Source organism: Myodes glareolus, chromosome 10, assembly GCF_982192425.1.
Source record: "Myodes glareolus chromosome 10, mMyoGla1.1, whole genome shotgun sequence".
Classification (NCBI taxonomy): domain Eukaryota; kingdom Metazoa; phylum Chordata; class Mammalia; order Rodentia; family Cricetidae; genus Myodes; species Myodes glareolus.
Window position 1 is genome coordinate 40,657,215 of NC_142035.1, and position 13,710 is coordinate 40,670,924.

Consider the following 13,710-nt stretch of genomic DNA (forward strand, 5'->3'; position numbering starts at 1 on the left):
CTAAATCTTATAAGGGGTTGGTCAGGTGACTTGTGGCTGATCAGTTCTCGTAGCCCCAGCAGGTTTGACTGATTGTGGTGGCAGTCACTCGTGTCCCTGTTTGGAGTTCCTGGTTTAGCTAGACAATGATGGTTCTAAAGGGTTACTCCCAGCAGCTAGCTTATACTAAGTGGTAAGTTATGTTTCTCCTCCACTTGATTTCTTATCTTCTCCAAACAAAACCAGTTTTGTCTGTTACATCACTCCAGAAACAACAGTATGTAAGGCCTTTGGTTGACTTGGCTTAGAACTTACACAACATTGCATCTATTGTATTTCACTGGATAAAACAATTCACAAGGTTATATAAGACTCGGGCACTAGGATCAGATTTTGACTCTGCTGATCGCCTCCAGAAATATACTAAAAGAGAACAAATCCTAAAAGAGGAGGAACTACAGACATTTTGAGCTTGCATACTACAGTGATGCATTGATGGCTTATTTATGAGTTAGAACTCAGTCAAGTGAAACCACTTGAAATTCTGGTAAACTGAAAAATGTAATGTGGACTATGCTGGCTAGTTTTATGTTCACCAGACACAAGGTGGAGTCATTTCAGAAGAGGGAACCTCAATCAGGAAAATACTCCAACAAGATAGGCCTAAAGGCAAGCCTGTGGCATGTTTACTTAATTGCTGATGATGCAGGAAGGTCCAGCTCACAGTGGGCAGTACTCCTGGTCCCAGGTGCTATAAGAAAACAGACTGAGCAATCCAAGAGGAACAAGCCCTTAAGCAGTGCTCCTGCATGCTCTCTGCTTATGTTCCTGCCCTGACTTCCTTTGGTGACAGGCTATTTCCTGAAAGTGTGAGATAATATAAACCATATTCTCCTCCCCAGGTTGCTTTTGATCATGGCGTTTAATCACAGCATTAAAACTCTAACTAGAAATGGACTTTGTGAGTATGCTTTAAAATTCTATTCAGATATCCAGCATGAAACCAATGACTCAGAAGCCCACTCTGAAGTATTTATCAAAACCCAATAATGCTTTTTCAGCTACTGTGGTCTGTTAAAATTTCTGTGTAGTGGTTTGGAAGAGAACAGTCATCATAGGCTCATAAAGTTGAATGTTTGGTTCATGGAACTGTTTGGGAAGGATTAGAAGGTGTGGCCTTTTTGGAGGAAGTGTGTCACTGGAGATAGGTTTTGTGGTTTCAGAAGCTCACTCCATTTCCAGTTTGTGTGCTCGCTCTCTCTCCCCCTCCCCTACATCAGATGTGAGCTATAAGCTACTATTCCAATGCCGTGCCTGCCTTTTACTGTTATGCTCTTCAACATGACAGCCATTGACTAACCCATTGGAACTATGATTCCCAAATTAAGTGCTTTCTTTTCTATTTTTATTTTACAAAATACTTTAGTAATGGTGTTCTGTCATGATAATAGAAGAATAACTAAATGATGTGGATGTCCATTTTGTGTATGTGTTACTTTTATTGGTTGATGAATAAAGCTGTTTTGGCTAATGGAAATTCAAACAGAGATATAAAGGGAAAGTAGGCAGCATCAGGGAGATACCAAGTAGCTGCCAAAAGAGAAAGATGCTGCCAGAATCTTACCAGTAGGCCACAATCTCATGGTGATACACAGATTAATAAAAAAGTGCTAATTTAAAATGTAAGAGGTAGCTAAAAATATTTCTAAATTATTGGCCAAATGACATTGTAATTAATCGAGTTTCTGTGTGATTATTCAGGTCTGGGCAGCCAGAAATCAAATGAGCAGTGTTCATTAACAAAATGGTGCCCAACTTGGGGCACGAACCCACGACCCAGGGATTAAGAGTCTCATACTCTACCAACTGAGTTGGCCAGACTGCCTAGGTAAAAAGCTGCCCCTCTAGTTTGTTTAAAATAGCACCTGATAAAAATGAACTAAGTTTTTTCAACTTACACAATAGTATTGTACAATAACCCAGTAAAAGAAAGTAGTCAGCTGAGTTAAGACTTATCGTAAAAATACGTTGACAACTTAGATTTCTCAAGAAGTTAAAGAATAGTCTCTCAAATTAATTGCTAGGGGATCTATGATTGTGGTTAAACAGATGTCATTTGAAAGTAGGCATTCTTCACTTTACAGAGTCCTTTACATATCTCTGATCCCTTAATAGCTACCTGAGACTCTATGGTTCGTATGTTAGTATCTCCATCATGCATACAAAAATACAAAAAATGAGTATGTGGTAGATTGCACAATATTCCCCTCAACTACCAACAATAAAACAATTTTTATCTTGTATCACCTACATGATTTAATTGGATATTTAATAGAATATCCATTGGTTATTAGCATGGAACAGATAGAGAATCAAAACATATCAAACAGAGGGGCTTGCTTTGTTGTATTCTTCAGATTCTACAACTACCACGTGCAAGGCAAAGTTAAAACATGTTGTATCAATCCCAACCATAAAATTACTTTCATGGCTATTTCACAGCTGTAATTTTTTACTGTTATCAATTATAATGTAAATATCTGATATGCAGGATATCTGATATGCAACACCCAAAGGTGTCTCAACCCACAGGTTGACAATCACAATCCTAAACCATGATGGCTCTAACCCACCCCACAGATTTTGCAGTCTAGTGGAACTAAAGTGAGGTGTCAAACCTGATCATTCATTATATTCTAAAACTTGTATACTCAAAAAGACATCATATGAACTTCTTTTGTTGTTGTTGTTTTCATACAAACTTCTTTAAAGCATGCACTCAGATTACTGATTTAACTAACAACTATTAAAGTCTAGAATGCAGGGAAAAGAAGGCTGAAATTTGCCTTGACCACGCCTCTTCAAAATGTGTCTACACACAAAAGACCTTTCTAGGAACAGAAACTCATGAAGGTTTTGAACAAAGAGAGCTTGAAAGTCTTGCTAAGATAAAACTATAAGCAAATGTATGCAGATTCAGCAAGCCAACAAATAGATGTAAGTAAACCTTGAGAGAGCATTCTAGAGACAAATTTATGAATATTTTGAGTCAGGATGGTGAATGTGGCACTAAGGAATTGCAAGAAGTCACTTGGGATGAATTAGGAAAAGAATCTAGGGGATATACTTCTTCAGTACTAGTCAGGGCAGAGTCTTCACGTATACATCACAACTTCATAATGACCTTGAATTATACAGATGCTCAGATGTCACCCTGAAAGTGGGGAGATAAAAAGATCTTGAGACAGCACTGGTAACAACAGCAAAGCAAGGCAAAGAAAGATGAAAATACGAAACCAAGAAATGCCATATGAAACCCTTTGTCTGGAATTCAGAAAAGTAAGAGACATAATCTTCATCTGAGATCTTTCACTTTGGAGTTTACTCAGTCACTTTACCATAAACCCATGTCCTCATCTCTTCCCAAAGGGAAATCTTTGAAGGCCTGTGCTTGTTAAGGTTAAAAGCAGGATCAAATGTAAGCTATCGATTCATAAAAAAAGATTTAGCTGTGAGTACTTCCCATGCCAATGCACTTATAAGACTGGAAAATCTAAAATGGAATTTACCAGAATTCTTTTCATTAATTTCCCATGTCATGCCAACTCCTATATTAATTAGAAATTGGGTTTTCTCTAGTGTCTTTTGGGAATCTAACAAGATAATTCTGTTGCCTTACCATAAGAGACCTGATACCAAAAATTAATTTTCTTGGTACAAACATTTTTGTACCGAGATAGTTAAAAGTAGATGTTCTCAATTTTAACTGAGCCGTAAGTTCCCTCTTTTAGACCCTGGGCCCATCCCTTACTAATTGTATAATGTTGGTCAACACACTTAACTGGTTCAGTTCCTGTGTCTTTCTACAGTTATAGTGTCTGTTCTATAACATTGTTATGTAGCATGAATTCTAATTGGTCTTAATAATAAAAACCAGGAGTCAGATATAGAGGCTAAAGCTAAAAGATCAGAGAAGAGAGCAACCAGCCACTAGTTCTTCCCTCTACTGAATCCTCAGAACAAAGGGGCAATCCTGTTCCTACGAATCCTCAGACTGAATGCCTTGAGCTCCTGTTTCCTCCCACCTTATATTCCTCTTTCTCAGCCATATCCCTTCCTGTCCCCACCTCCCTAGTGCTGGGATTAAGGACCTGTGACAACCAAGTACTGGAATTAAAGATGTGAACAACCACCACCTTGCTCTGTTTCTCTTTAGACTGGATCAATCTTGTGTAACTCTGGGTGGCCTTGAACTCACAGAGATCTGTCTGGTTCTGCCTTCCAAGTGCTAGGATTAAAAGTGTGTGCCACCAATGCCTGGCCTCCATGGCTAACTAGTGGCTTGCTCCACACTTTAATCCTCAGGAAAGCTTTATTTGTTAAGCACAAATAAAATATCACTTTTGTGTGATATTCTACTCTTGGCTTTTTGAGGGGCCCACTACTCAGTTCCCAGGTAAATCACACAGAGGCTTATTCTTAGGTATGAATGCCTGACCTTAGCTTGGCTTGTTTCTTGTCAGCTTTTGTTAACTTAAATTATTTTATCCCTAGACTTTTACGTTTCTCTATTTCTGTATACCTTTCTTTATGTCTTTCTCCATGGCTTGCTGTGTAACGGGGTGACTGGCCCCTGATGTCCTGCTCTCCTTGCTCTCTCGTTGCTCCTCATTCTGTTTCTCCAAGATTTCTCCTTCTACTTATATTCTTTGCCAGCAAGCCCTGCCTATACTTGCTCTTGCCTTGCTATTGGCCATTCAACTCTTTATTAGGATCATTAGATAGTTAAGACAGGCACGGTAACACAGCTTCACAGGGCTAAACAAATGAATTGTAAATAAAAGTCACACACCTGAAAATAATATTTCCCAACATAGCATCACATGGCTGTAGAAGTTAAATTGGTCCTTATGTGTCTGGTGCTTAAAATAATGCTCAGAACAAAAGAAGTTTTGTATAAAAAAATAGATAAGTAATTATGATTGTCGCTGTGTGAACTACAACCTATTATTTTCCCCCACAAACCTTCAATTGTCCTTTCCCTGAATGGTACCAATATGCCTGGTCTCACATATGTTGATGCTATCAAGCACCACGTACAACATATTGAGGCCTGCAATTCATACAGAAGTTTGATCTCCAACTAGGAAAAAAATAGCAAGAGAGTCGCAGCCAGAAAAAGAAACTGTTTGGAACACTTATGAGCACTCTAAGGCTGCTCCAAAATTTTGTTTTCAAATAATTCTATATGAAAAACAATGTGTACTCTATACTGAAGCACACGTAAGTTTTTTTCAAATATTAGTCTATGCTCATTTGTAAATTAGTTGAAACCCAAATTAAATATCTGTGGGAGCCATAAAGTTGCTTTGTGGCAAAACCACGAAGGTGTTCATATTCTGGTTAGTTAGGAGTTATCTTAGAATGTTCAGAGTTCTGAAGGAAATATATGAGAGCTTTACTTCATCAGGAACCACTCATTTCGAAGATGGGAAAAGAGTCACCAGACATTAGAAAACAATGACTGCTGGAGAGAATTATTGGTTGAAGCTTTTTTGCTGGGGAGCAGTTGCCTGTGCCTGGGTGGGTACCTGCATTTCAGATCACTGCTTCATGCGTCCTCATGTGCCTCAATGCCTTTCTCAATCTCAGGTCAATGTCATCAGTGAAAGAGCAAGTTAAGTCCTTCATTCTGTTTGTTCATATTCATGCAGTATTTTGGACTGCCTTTATGATTGTGGATAAACATATGTTTTACTCTCTCTGTTATTATTTCAGGCATATTTTCTTTCCACAAACTCTGACAGTTTCTCCTGGAAGTGCCAACTTAACCTTTCTTTTTAACCCTATTAAGTAAATGTGATACCTTTCTTTTGAGGTAACATAATAAATGTCAACTGTAGATTTATTTTGGTTTCAGTACTCATTACTTAGTTCTTTCTACACACAAAAATTCCTTACCTAGTAGCACCTCATGTTCTAATGCTCTCTTATGTCAAAATACCTAAGAGTATCATTTCTGGTGGATTTCAAAGTCTGTGGTTTTTATCACTGAGCTAGTACTGGTACCTATTTTTATCCCTGGTTGTGTATACAGTGTAGAGGCCCTTTTGTCCAATTTGAAAAAAAAAGATATAACCCTTCATTTTAGCTAACAATATAGAAAATAGAATAGAATAGAATAGAAAATATTTAGTAAATAGAGAAGAAAGTCAAGGTGAGCATCTTTAATCGTTAAATGAAATTTGTCTCCTAGGACAAATTACTGTAGACTGAGATTTGATAACACTTTAGATTATGTTGATTCCAACCAGGATGGAGATCTTAGATTCAGCTATCTCCAAGGCTGGTGCACTTAGGTGATGCCTTCTCTATAAATGTTACCATCATTATCTGGGAGCTCTATGTCCTACAGATGTTAATGGAAGTCAAAGTCCCCATCAATATTCAATCTGACTGACTCAAATAGATGGGATCTAGGACACTGACTTGATTAGTTGCTGGGTCTTAAGGAAGAGTTTCTTTCACATCAGAGATTCATGTTATCTCATGTAAGAAGCTATCATGTGATGTAGCTAGCTATAGAAATAAAGTTAAGACCAGACAGCAGACAGAAGATGCATCTTCCTCAGCCTCTCCGTCTCCTTCTCTAGGCGATCATCCTGGATTACTGCTCTTAACAATGGCCTGCCATCAACAATAGGGATAATTGGAGAGACTGTTATGGGTAGGAAGGTTGATTATTAGAAAAAAACATTGACAATGATTATGACCAAATGGCATGGATCTATGTAACTTCAGATATGGGTATAGACATATATGCTGAAAAGTTTGAATGTAGCCCTGTCTCATAGTTAAGTCTCTGATCTATATATTTTTATTTAATATCAAGATTTAGTGACACCTTGGTTTCCCTGAATTGATTCTAAACTTACTCTTGCCCATCTATTGTGCTAAACTTTCCTACGTAAAGACAGATCCTAAGGAAAATCTACCCTTGCATCCACACTGGAGGGAATAAATTAATCTCAGTATCTGGACTTTTACTTTACTGCATGTTTTGAGTTGTCAAGTGGACTTTGAAAACCTTCAGTGTTATGGTTGGAGTCCACATTTCTAGTTCTACTTTCAACAATATGCTAGATCTTCAATATTGATATTTGTAGCTGCTGTGGGAGCTGTTATCGTAAACCAGTGAAAATTTTATACTGTGGAATATTTCCTATGCATCACACATACAGAACAGACTTGAAGATATCTCGCATATGTATGGTATGCATGCTTTTTGCATATATGACACACATATGCATGTGTATGATGTCACATATTTGCAGCATTAGTCATACACATGTACAAACACTTTTTCTAAAAAATAATAAACCTCTGAGAACATTTTCCCCCCTACAGTTTCTACACAATCTGAACACCAAAGTGCTCAAGGTCATATTTTAATTCATTTTAGTAACTGTGTGAATTCCTTTAACACTTTCTTACGTTGCTTAATTGCTTCTGGTTCTGAATATAATGTGTATGGAATACAAATTAAGTATGCAATAGTGAACTTTCCATGCCCTTTATAAGCTTCCAGTAGGTGTCAATGATAAGATTACAAATTGTGACTCTGCTGTAGAGGGCAATGAATTTAAGGAGAATGAAATTAACAATATAGTGTGTTGTTTGAATGTAAAATAGTTGCAAGCATATTTTTATTCCAAATCGCACCTGCCTAGGAGGAAACTAGCGTGATAATCTGTCAGGAAGAGGGTAGTTGGAAAACAAAACAAAATAATAAAACTTCATTTTAGAAAAAAATCTCCTCTGGAATTTTCTGACCATAGTGTATTTTCAACTCATTTTTCTCACATTCCCATTAGTGTAAGAACTAACTGTCATGCAATATGGATGTAGAGGGAACTTGGGTAACAAGCCTTGTATCTTAGTTTTAAAGAAATTATTTGAACACCTTAGTTGGTCAAGAACTGTTGCCCCAAAATGTAACATATCTCATACTTGTAATATATGTAATTTATTATACTTATATAATATTCTCCTAGGTGATTCCTCATTACTCCCATGCTAGTCATTTTGGAAGAACAGATAAGGAATCATCTCCTCTGGTGATATTGCTCATGGTACCATCCCAATTCCCCGTTGTTTTGTTCAGAATCAACAGCATCTCTTTCCTTTATTGCAGCTACCCATCTTATCCCCTTAAGCCAGTTCTCTAGACAGAAATCTTAGCACCATCCAAAGGTCTAGGAGAACTTTTCTCCCTATTATCTCACCAGTTCTCTTACACCCAGGGTCATGGTCTGGAGATAAAGAACCACAACATCCTTTGTTCATGTCTCTCAAAGTGTCTGAAATTCTTAGCCAGCATGATGCAGTCTATAACTACAGTGCAACTGCAATCCCAGAATCATGAAATGGAGGCAAAAACCCCATGAGATGGAGGCTATCTTAATTTATTAATGAAACTCTATCAAAAGAAAATGTGTTTGATAGTTTCATTGCTCAGGCATGTACTGTACTTATTCATTTGACTATACGTTTAAAGGGTGGTCCTGCCATAGAGTTTGGCACATAGCAGCTATATTGTAAAATCTCTTTTCAAAAGCCATTATTGAAATAAAGAATATACTGGATTTTGGGGATCCAGTCTGTTTGGATACTCACCTTCCTGGACCTGGAGGGAGGGGGGAGGAACTGGAACTTCCCACAGGGCAGGAAACCCTGACTGCCCTTAGGGACGAAGAGGGAGGAGGAGAGGGAGTGGGGGGAGTGGGAGGGTGTTGGGAAGAGGGGCGTAAATGGAAACTTTTATAATTTAATAAAATTACTTTCAAAAAAAAGAAAAAATAGCAAAAGCAGCTACTTCATTTATCTTTAGCAAAAAAAAAAAAAAAGAAAGAAAGAAAGAAAGCCTCTCTATTTACGTCAGAGGTTTTTCTGAATCCACACCTAAAACACAGCAGATAAAATTCATGAGATCACATCCTGAATATGCAGTCACATCAGGGCCATTGAGAGCATCGAGCTGGGATAGAACTCAAGGGGTTTTTGTTTGTTTGTTTTTTTCCTGATCGTGACACAGTTAAGATCCCTAAACAATTTTTAGTCAAGTGTAAAATTTAAATTCCCTTATATTTGTACTAAATTAAAATCTCACTTCCTTCAAGATACTTCTTTCCTTTGCCCTCTGACCAGATTCTCTACGTTCCTGTGAAAGAACAAAACAAAAATAAAAACAAAAACAAACCCCAAGGTTTTGCTAATTTATATTACTTTATCCTCCAGAAACAAGCGCTTAGTGGTTGCTTGTTTATGTCTTCATTTGCCTCTTGAAAAATCACAGCCTACATGGGCTTTGCTGTGTGTTCAAGCTGGAGATCTTTCTCTAGAAACTTGAAGAGAGGAACATTATGTTGTATGGTTTGTACATCTAAACCCAACAGAAATATAGTGAGAAGGAACGATATGATATGGTTCTGTCTAGGAGGAAAGCAGATCAATAGGAAATAGCTTGCACCCATGTTCGGGGCATACGTAAGTGTCAGGGCTTTACCATCACTCACTCAGTCATCGTAATTCATGAGAGAAGCCTGAATAGTACTATCATTTCCAGGTGTGAAAACAGTTTAAAAGGAATCCATTAACTTATTCTAGGCATACAAACCACAGTAGCTGAAGGTGGGAAGCAATTTCTTAGTTGCTCCTATAGCCGAAGCTATTTTTCCTTCTACACACACACACACACACACCACTAATATATAGATACAGCTATGGATAGAATTCCTCTTTGTAGAACAGACTAACCTAGAATTTGCTCTGTAGCCCAAGCTACCCTTGGAGTTACTATACAACCAAAATTTGACTGCAACTTGTGATTTTGCTTCCGGATTCCAAGAGTTGATCGCTATTCCCATCTGTGCTTCTTAATAAGCCTACTTTGATGCTACTGAGATCCTTCCCAGAATTCTCAGAAACTGTCTTGTCCTTTGCTAAATACAGTCTTATTCACAAACCCAAGAAGGAAGCATCCACTGGAAGGAAGCAAAGCCCGTCCTTGGATTTCTAAGGGAAAAGTCATAGAGACATTGACTCAGCACAATGTTTAGCTGTGCTGAGTTTCAATCCCTGTCCTGTGTCAGTCACTTGAGTGTTTTGTCCAAAGTCTCCAATTAGAATCTCTCATCTCTGAAATGTTATGTCTTCTCAAACAAGAACAAAAATATCAGGGTCTAAAAGGATGTTAGCTACCATCTGTAACTCTGTATTTCACAATGGGTAGAATATTTCTGGTATCAAAGAGACTAAAGACATAAGGAGAATTTGCCTCACTGTTTGTTATTGACCACCCAAACACCCTGGCACTACTATGAGGAAAGTCTCAGAATGGTGTTAGAACACCTTCAACAACTCTCAATCACGTGCTAATCTGTCTTTTTATGAACAAGAGAACAGATTTCTTACTGAGAACCTTTGGTAGACAGTTATATTCATTATAATAGAAAAGACTCAGGCAGGTCCCAAACACAGATTTACCAGGGTAAATCTACTTGAAAACAATAAAGTTAGAGTGAGGGACTGGGAAGATAGCTCAGCTGATTAGCACTTGTTACTCAAGTATGAGGACCTGTGTTCAACTTCTGGTACCTATAAGAAAACCAGGTGTGGCTTTCTTGTGACACCCAATACCAAAGAGGCCAAGACAGATGTCTGAGGTTTAGTGGCCAGCCAGTCTAGCCCAATTGTGACCCAAGTCTCAGTGAAAAATTCTGTCTAAAAGATGTGCATATTTCCTAAAGAAAAATGCTTGAAATTAACCTCAGAGTTACAACCACTCACACACACATTTGCGCATGTATATGCACACACACACACACACACACACACACACACACACACCACACACAGGGAGAGAGAAAGAGAGAGAGAGAGAGAGAGAGAGAGAGAGAGAGAGAGAGAGGTTATGTCCCACTTGCATCTACTGAGTAGACAAGCAAGAATGTGCCAATGAAAGCCTCCTGGATAGATAAAAAAAAGTAAAAAATAAAATTATGTCAAAATGAGGCAAATTATGTTCCTTAAAATACCTAAGAGGAGTGTCATCCTAACCTGGTGCTTTTAGCAATAGGTAGGGCTCCATTTTTACTATCAATGGCTATTGAAAGTATGTCTTTCTGCAAGACAATCGTTCTCTATTTCCTCATTAGCAAATAGGGGCTTAGTTAAATGTATGAATCATTAATGTTAGAGAACATTGACTCCCATCTGTGTCTTTCTACATGTCCTATTGTGACAACCATAGGCACATTGCTTCTCTGTTTATAAGTAGACCATAATGCTTGCTTGTCAAATTAGGTCTACAGTAAATTAAAAGGTGTGGTCGTCACTGTCATTAGACTCATTATCAGAGGGCACAACTAGGCATTGTTGATCTTCTTTCTGGTTAAAAACATTATGCCCAAAAGGTCTATTTGATTACACTGTGAGATATTAGCCAGTTTTGTATCTAACCAAGACATTTCCTGTAAAAAGTCTTTGTCAAGTGTTCTTGCAGCAATCCCCCAATTCTCTATTTCTTGTTAGAACTCATTGTCTATGGCTCTGGCTTCCTCATTTTAGAGTTGACAAAATCATTGGTATGTGTTCATTCTATATTTTTAGGAAAACCATGTTTGAAATTTTCAACTTATTAAAATGTCCTGCATAGATGGGAGAGAGCACGAGACACAAACAAACCCACGTGTATAAGTTTATTAAGCAGATCTGTACAGATGGACCCGTGGGAAGACGGTGATGGGGGGGGGCGGGGGGGGGGTGGAAGAAGAGGAAGAGAGAGCAGGAATGGCGCCTTTAGCTTTTAAAGACTTCCCAGTGAATGCGCAGGAGGGGAAAGGCGTGTCTACATCAGACGCTGATGATGGGTGACATCATCACTACGCCCTGAGCCTGTGCACGTGGTGGGGGGAGGGGAGGGGCTTCTCTGTCAGACAATGGTGATGCAGATGGCGAGCGACTCAGGCTTGTGCTCCTGGGATATGTGTGCTGGCCTTAGAACCCGGAAGTGCAGTTTTCCGGGTTGCCAATGAATAACACTTATTCCAATCAGTAAAACTCAGAAAAATGTTTTTTGATCACATCCAGTGTACTAGACACATAAATAAGCATATAGATAAACTGAATTAAAAGTTTTTTTGTTTGGTTGGGTTTTTTGTTCGTTTGTTTTTGAGGAAAAAGTGAAAGTAACACAAGATTATATTTTATTTTAGAGCCAACAAGATGAAAGGAAGGAGGTGAATGGGTAAGTTTAGATACTGTGGAACTGTCAAGATTGAATGGTGAATGACGCAAGGGGCAGGTCTAGAAAATGCTTTGCCCAGTCTTCAGAAAGGGCTCAAACTACTTTAATGATGGTCAAAGGAACCAGGTTACGTGTTCACATGAACAGAAGAAAAACGACAACAACAAAAGCCTCGATCAGGAACATAGTATTAATAATAGAGGTTAATTTAGAATTTCTGAGCTGAAGAGAGAGCTAAGGTAACTGTACTGTCTCAGGCAAGTTCTTCCAGGGAGTGAAAGCACCAATGAGCATAGGTCTATGTTGAATTTTGTCTTCAACACCTTTGTACCTTCTCTGTCAGGGCTTCCCCCTGCTATCTTGACACCCTTCCTTCTTGGAAATCAGTGGCTTCACAAGAAAAACACATCTCAGTTAGTTATCACATTTGATTAAACACCTCACCCCGAAGTGTAAATAGCTCATGTCTCCTCCTTTTGCAGAGACATTTGCACCCCTTAGCTCCACAGCAGCCCTCTCAAACAGTGGAATTTCAGCTATCAGGAAAACCAAGATAAGGTGGGTATTTTGGGAGGAAGGACTTCCCTCAAAGGCTGTTTCTCAAATCACAGTGCTTTGGGACAATTATGACAATGATTTATTGATGTCAAAAAGGCGACTGCACTGTTTTTGCGTATAAAATGTCTGTGTTTGCTTAGCTTAGCTGATTTCCTGGTATATCTTCAATATACTGACAGAGCTCCATAGAAGAATGTTTATTTATTTTTCCGTCTTATTCAGTATTGCTTATATGAAATTTCTACCCTTTTGGAAGACCTTTTTAAAAATATTTCATAGCTGCATTGAGAAACATCTGTGTAAATTGAGGAAATTTAATAGGAAAAACCAAAGCATGCAGCAGGATAAAGTAAGACCAAACTTTTGAACCCATAACCTGTAGAGGTCAAAGTGAAATGCACATATACGCAGAGTTCAAAATGTATGCGATTGACTAAGAATCTCACTGACTGCAAAGGCTGAAAGTTGCAAGTTTCTTGCATGTAGGCATAACACACAGAGGCATGCATGCATGCATATGAACACATCTGAACCTCCAAGTTAAAGTTGCATGAATGTGAAAACAGAAATACATCTTTGGTACACAAACCTTGTAAGTTGAATAGGTCATTTTTCTGAGAGCACTTCCTGTTGGCTCATCTATTGATTCATAACCATCCAAATTCTTCAGCTTGAATACTCTCCACTATTTGATTCTCAATGATCTCACCATAAACAATGTGTAAATAGCACAAAGTTCCCCTGGTTGGCAGTATCCATTTGTTTTTTATTCATCCCTGAGACAGAAGAATTACAAAGTTGCATGTAGGAAATTCAACTTTTGTCCTGCATAAACTTCTTTATCTCTATTTGCCCAATTTTTCCCT